Source organism: Emydura macquarii, unplaced genomic scaffold (genome assembly GCF_026122565.2).
Source record: "Emydura macquarii macquarii isolate MOO-44397 ecotype Brisbane River unplaced genomic scaffold, CSIRO-AGI_Emac_v2 contig_2365, whole genome shotgun sequence".
NCBI lineage: Eukaryota > Metazoa > Chordata > Testudines > Chelidae > Emydura > Emydura macquarii.
Genome location: NW_027132502.1, coordinates 2,740,549 through 2,746,548, shown reverse-complemented (window position 1 = coordinate 2,746,548; position 6,000 = coordinate 2,740,549).

Sequence of the window (6,000 nt, the reverse complement as noted above, 5' to 3'; positions counted from 1 at the left end):
CCCCGGAAAGGTCTCTGCAGAGCAGCAGTGATCCTTAGCTGGAGAATCACTGACCTACCACATCAGATCCATGGTCCTGGGAACGAGGTGGGTGGTGGATGGATAACAGGGCTGATGCAAGGGGTTGTAGCTGGGTTTCTCTTTCACCCTTCAAGCCCGCTGTAAGCAAAGCTGCTGGTTCTGACTCTCCCATGTCGTGCTGCATATATAAAACACCGGAGACCCCTGATGTAAACTGAGGCAGAGCCTGTGTTTGCAGCCAGAAGCCTGGCTGAGTGATGCCCTCTCAGGGCCTAGGGCTGCTTGCCTGTGTTGTTTGCACTCTCTTCACCTCCTCCGCACCTTTACAGGGAAACAGCTCTGTGATGTGGGCTGGCCCTATAGCAGGTTTTCCAGGGCCCTATGCTAAGTAACACAGAGAATCACAGGACTGGAAGGGACCCCGCGAGGTCAACTTGTCCAGTCCCCTGCACGCAAGGCGGGACTAAGTACTATCTAGCCCATCCCTGACAGGTGTGTCCAACCTGCTCTTAAAACAACCAGTGACGGAGATTCCACAGCCTCCCTGGGCAATTTATTCCAGGGCTTCACCACCCGGGCAGCTAGGAAGTTTTTTCTAATGTCCAACCTAAACTTCCCTTACTATAATTCAAGCCATTGCTTCTTGTCCTGTCCTCACAGGTTAACGAGACCAATTTTTCTCCCTCCTCCTTGTAACAGCCTTTTAGGTACTTGAAAACTGTTACGTCCCCCTTCAGTCTTCTCCAGACTAAACAAACCTCCGTTTTTCAATCTTCCCTCACAGGCCATGTTTTCTAGCCCTTTCATCATTTGTGTTGCTCTTCTCCGGACTCTCTCCCATTGGTCCACATCTTTCCTGAAACGCGGTGCCCGGAACTGGCCACAATCCTCCAACTCACCGCGGAGCAGAGCGGAAGAATGACGTCTCGTGTCTTCCTTACAGCATGCCTGCTGGTGCAGCCCAGGATGTTTGCTCTGTTTCCCCCACGGTGTTACACTGTTGACGCATAGTTCGCTTGTGATCCACGCTGACCCCAGAGCCCTTTCCGCGGTGCTCCTTCCTAGGCAGTCATGGCCCATTTGGTATGTGTGCGGCTGGTTGTTCCTTCCTAAGTGGTGCACTTTGCATTTGTCCTTGTTGAATTTCAGCCATTCATTCACGTGAGGCTCTTTCCAGCGTCCGCCCCCTTTACACCTTCGTCTCCCCCTGCTCTGTGCTGACAGCATCTTCTCTGGCCGCAGGGGACCGCAGGCTGCAGGACGGCGGGTGGCTGTGGGCAGGTGTCTGTGTTCCCCTCCTTCGGGCATAGCTCAGCCGAAGAAGAAGATTGCCAATTAGCCTGGAGTCATACGCAGCAGGGATCACTCCTGCCATGCCAGTCCCCGGCCATTTCCAATGCAGGCCATGGAGGCGTATCCGGTGGGGAGGCCCAGTTCCTATTTTGCCACCCCTGTCAATCCACCAGCTCAGCCACAGCCCAGGCCCTGGTTCCAAAGGAGCCTGTGACGCCCCCTCAGTCACGCGCAAAATCCACCTCCAGGCCACCAGCCAAGACTCTGTTGCCTCTGCCCTGGGGCTTGTCCACACGGTCAGGGTACAGAGCGGCAGCGCTCTAGCCTGTTGTGCGCGGGCTGGCTGGGTGGACACTGCTCTCACCCGTTACGAGCGCCCGCCTGACGCAGCAGTGGGTCGACGAGCATTGCGGAGCCGGCCGTGTGCACAGGCAGGGTCGACCTCGTGCGTCGCATGCGGCAGGCCGGCGCGCTGTGGAGAGATGCCCCGGCTCGCTGCGCATGACGTCTCCGGCTAGCCACCCCCTAAGTATACTTGGGGGTCTAAATACAGCCCAGGACAAGGTAGGAACTTAGAACAACGTGTTTCCCTCAAACCAGCGCGTCCGTTCATTCCTAACCCGGACACAGGCCTGCAGCCAGCAGCATCTTGCTTCTGCCAGCTCGGCATGGCTGACCGTTCTAGATCACAAGAGCTGCCCAGATGCGTGCACACAGTTACTGGAAGTCACAACTGGCCTTGTGGCCTCATGACAGGAGAAAACAAGGCCCTTCTCCTGCCCCACAGGAATGCTCTGGGTCTCAGGGAAGTCCCCAGCCCATGGAGAGGATTACATTTAGCAGAGACGTGGAGATATAACCCTCTTACCCTTCGTAAAGCCAGAGGCATGCTCTGAAGATTGCTGGCAAAGAAGTCTGAGCTATCCCCCAGGGATGTTCCAGGGATGATCCACCAGTGACCTGGCGGCCCCAGGATGCGGGGGTTGCAAAAGTGTGACAATCAGAGTCCAGACACCACAAGGGGAGCAGAGAGCCTGAGCCCCAAAGAACAAACAATTGAATCGATTGTATTCAGAGCTCCTGTGAATAAATATGTCAGGCAAGGGCAGCTATGAAAGCTTGTGGTGGACGGAGCTTGCTGACCATTCGGAGCTCTGTGGACAGGGCATGGTTATGAATGTGTATGCATGTAATTGTAATTGTAATTGTGGTGCAACTTCTGGGGTGATGAACCAGTGGAAAAGGTCTGAGTGCCTGGTTTTTAAGAATTCAGGGAGATGGATTGGGGGGGTGGGGGACTCAAGACCAGAAGGGCTAATGGGGTCACCCTGCTGGGAGTAACTAGGCAGGTGAAGCCAGGCTGAGAACTTTCTGCTTGTAGGCTGGCTGTTGGTGTCAGGGCTCTGTAGGGTGGCCAGACAGCGAGTGTGAAAAATCGAGACGGAGTGAAGGGTAATAGGCGCCTATATAAGATAAAGCCCCAAATATCAGGGCTGTCCTATAAAATCAGGCCATCTGGTCACCCTAGGGCTCTGAACCATAGCAGCGTAACATTAAGGCACCTGATGTGACAAGGCAGGGGAGGACAGAATCCCTCACTGGTCTGCTTTTCCCCTCTGGCTCATCACCCCCAAAGGAGTGAAACCACAGAAACCTGCTTGGGTGCAAAGTGAACAAAAAGTTTGTTTACTAGCAGCCTCCCAGTCAGAGGTGAGGTGAGGAAGTGGTGAGGAAAAGCAAACACAGACAAGTTACACAGAAAACAAAGAAAAATGCAACCTCTGGCTTTGCACTTCTATGGTAGCTAAGTTCCCTTTTGTAATGCAAGTTATCCGCTGCTATATCTATATACATCAACAGTGCGTGCAACCGGCTGAGTCAATTGCTTGTTCTTTTGTGTTGACCCCCTGCTCTCTCCTTGGGGTGTCAGGACCCTGATTTGAGCTTCCCTCATCCCCGGCAGTGCAGAGCCGGGCAGCTGGTGTCTGGAGTGAGGAAGCAGCCAGTTCTCTTAGCATCCAGTCATTTCTGGAGTTCTTCTCTGCCGTTGAGCCTCTAGCTATCAGAGAGGCTGCAAACAGGTCCTGGTGGGGGGCCTTATCCTCGGGCAAAGTGAATGAATCCGAAAGCTCTGCCTACGCCTTGGAACACTGCCAAGAAGTTAACCCTCCCACACAACGTCCCGCCAGACTGATTTCCATGGCTGCTGAATCCCTGACGTTGGACCCCAGGCCATGGAACAGATGCAGGAGCAGTTTAACCAGGCCAGCCTGCGTCACGAAGGAAGGGAACGATTCCAAGGGCTGGCTCCGGTGCTGGCTTGAGAAGGTGACTATTCCCACGGTGCGAACTGGAGCACCTACCCTCGGCCGCTCAGCACAACTCCTGGCTGCTCAGGGGATGCGGAGCGAAGAGAGGAGCTGGCTTAGTTGTCCAGGGGTGCTTGTGTCCCTAGCAGGGACCCTCCAGTGGGGATCCCTCCTCGGGATAGGAAAACTACTCCCCGCTCAGCAAAAGGGGCGAATTCCCCACGTCTGCAGCATGGCTGTCCTGCTGGCAACAGGCCCCTGCTCTGACTCTGCCCGGCTACGCGGCCCCCCCAGCACAGTATCCGAGTCACCTTTCCTGCAGTCACACGGATGTGGACAGTAAGGCCTCGTGGGCCGAGCAGTGGGGGTCAGAGGCCAGGAAGAGCGCCTGGAGTCAGGGACCAGGAGTCGGAGCCGGAACCAGACAAGGGAGGGGGGCAGGAGGAAGCCTGGGAACAAGGCAGGTGTGACGCTGGCCTCCTAGGGGAACCATGCTGAGATAGCTTAAACAGGGCACAAGGGCAGAGAGCGGGGCAGGCAGACCCCCAGTACTGGTGGGTTTTCTGCCCTAAGATATACCAAGCCAGCAACAAACAGCTTCTGATCACCTCACTGGTTATTCAGAAGATAAAACCCAGTTCCCTTAAAGTCATCCAGCCCCGTGGCCTCCCCCCAGACAGCCAAGCCAAATAGGATGGTGATTACTGAAAATCTTTATCCATCATAGGTGAAAAAAGGTTCTGCCAATTCCAAAGGACTGGCACTTTACCAACCAGGTCAATGAATGGTTCAGATCTTACCCAAACACACGCTTAAAGCCAATGCTTATGAACTAATATTTGTTTAAAAAAAAGAAAGAGAAAGTATTGGTTTAAATATCATACACATACAGATGAGAATAAAAGTTTATAAGACAGTTTCAAACTAGAGATTATAACTGAGTTGCAAAGTTCTTAATTTGCCAATGTCTCTGGAAATTTCCCAAATCGCTTAGAGGTCATCAATCCTTGTTTAGAGCTTCCTTGTTAGAAATCCAGTCCAGAGAAACGAAGCAGGAAATGAAGACCAAATAGTCCGTGTACAGAGTCTGTATAATTCCTTCCATCAGAAATACCAGGGTGAACCAGTCTCATAACTGGGACCCTAGACTGGCGACTTGAACCTCCCTGATGAAATCCAAGCAGTCCTAAAATAAAAAGGCTCAGGACCTTTGAGTCTTTTAAAGATCCGTGACAGATATCATGGCAGGTAATCCTCGGGTGCATAATAGTAATTACTTGTGGCTTTGAATCAGCATCTCCTGTTTTCTATGCACACCGGTAACTAGCTACATTAGCACAAGGCAATCGGCAACTCACAGCCGTTCACAGGTATTTACTCCTTAGACTTTGAAGAGAAATAAAACAATAGTATCGTGCTATTCAAGTTCCAGCTCAATATTAATATGCTCTTCAACTAACAGCCTAGAGTGGCAGGCAGGAGAGCAGTTAATCTACATCGTTAACCTCTAACAAGATACAGGGAAACAACAGCCAACAGCACACTTGCACTGCAAGGCTCTAGTCTAGTCAAGGGGGGGTGCTAGTTAATTGTACCCCATCGTTCCTTCTAGCCTGGGGCCCAATGTACAGGTTGCTGCTAGAAGTCAGAGGCCTGCCCCTAGCTTCCAGCCCCTCTCACGGGTTGTTGGACATGAATACGACCTGCGCTGCCAGCAGCCGAGGCCCCATCACTCGCGCTATTTTGGCCGTGAGTGAGCAGTGGGCTGCCAGAGAGACGTGCTCAGGTGCAGGCCCACACCAGGCCCTAAGAAAGGCTCATCCTAGGAGTCTGAGGAGTTCAGGTCCCGCCTAGGGCACCATTTTGTAATGGCTACAGTGCCTGTGGGTCCATTGCACGCTCAGCTTGGGCGGCCTGGATTCTAGCAGCAGCATTTGGACAGATCTCGGCTAACGTAGGCAGGTTCTAGTCTAAAGCTCATCCGCAGGTGTCATTATTCTTTACCTGACCAGCCCACCCTTTTATAGTTCGAATACCAGAGGCTAGGCCATGGGCTATTGGATGGTTCTAAAGCCCCTAGGTCTCGAGCCAGACTGCTCCTTTCGCCAGACTTCAGTTCCCGCTGGCACGCAGTTCCATTTCTCTTTGCTGACCGCTAGTTCTCAGTGCTAGTTTGACGCGATGGGGACACACCAGGGTAGTTGACTTTCTAATACCCACTGGGAATCATGCAGCAGCTGTAATGGCTAATTGTCCCTTCCTCAGACAGCTGGCATGGTTCCTGCTGCTCTGCTCTTCCATTCGTGCGAAGCGTCTCAAAAGACACTACGGGGACCGTTCAGTCTCTTTCCCAGAGAGGCAGTTTGTGAGTTCTAGG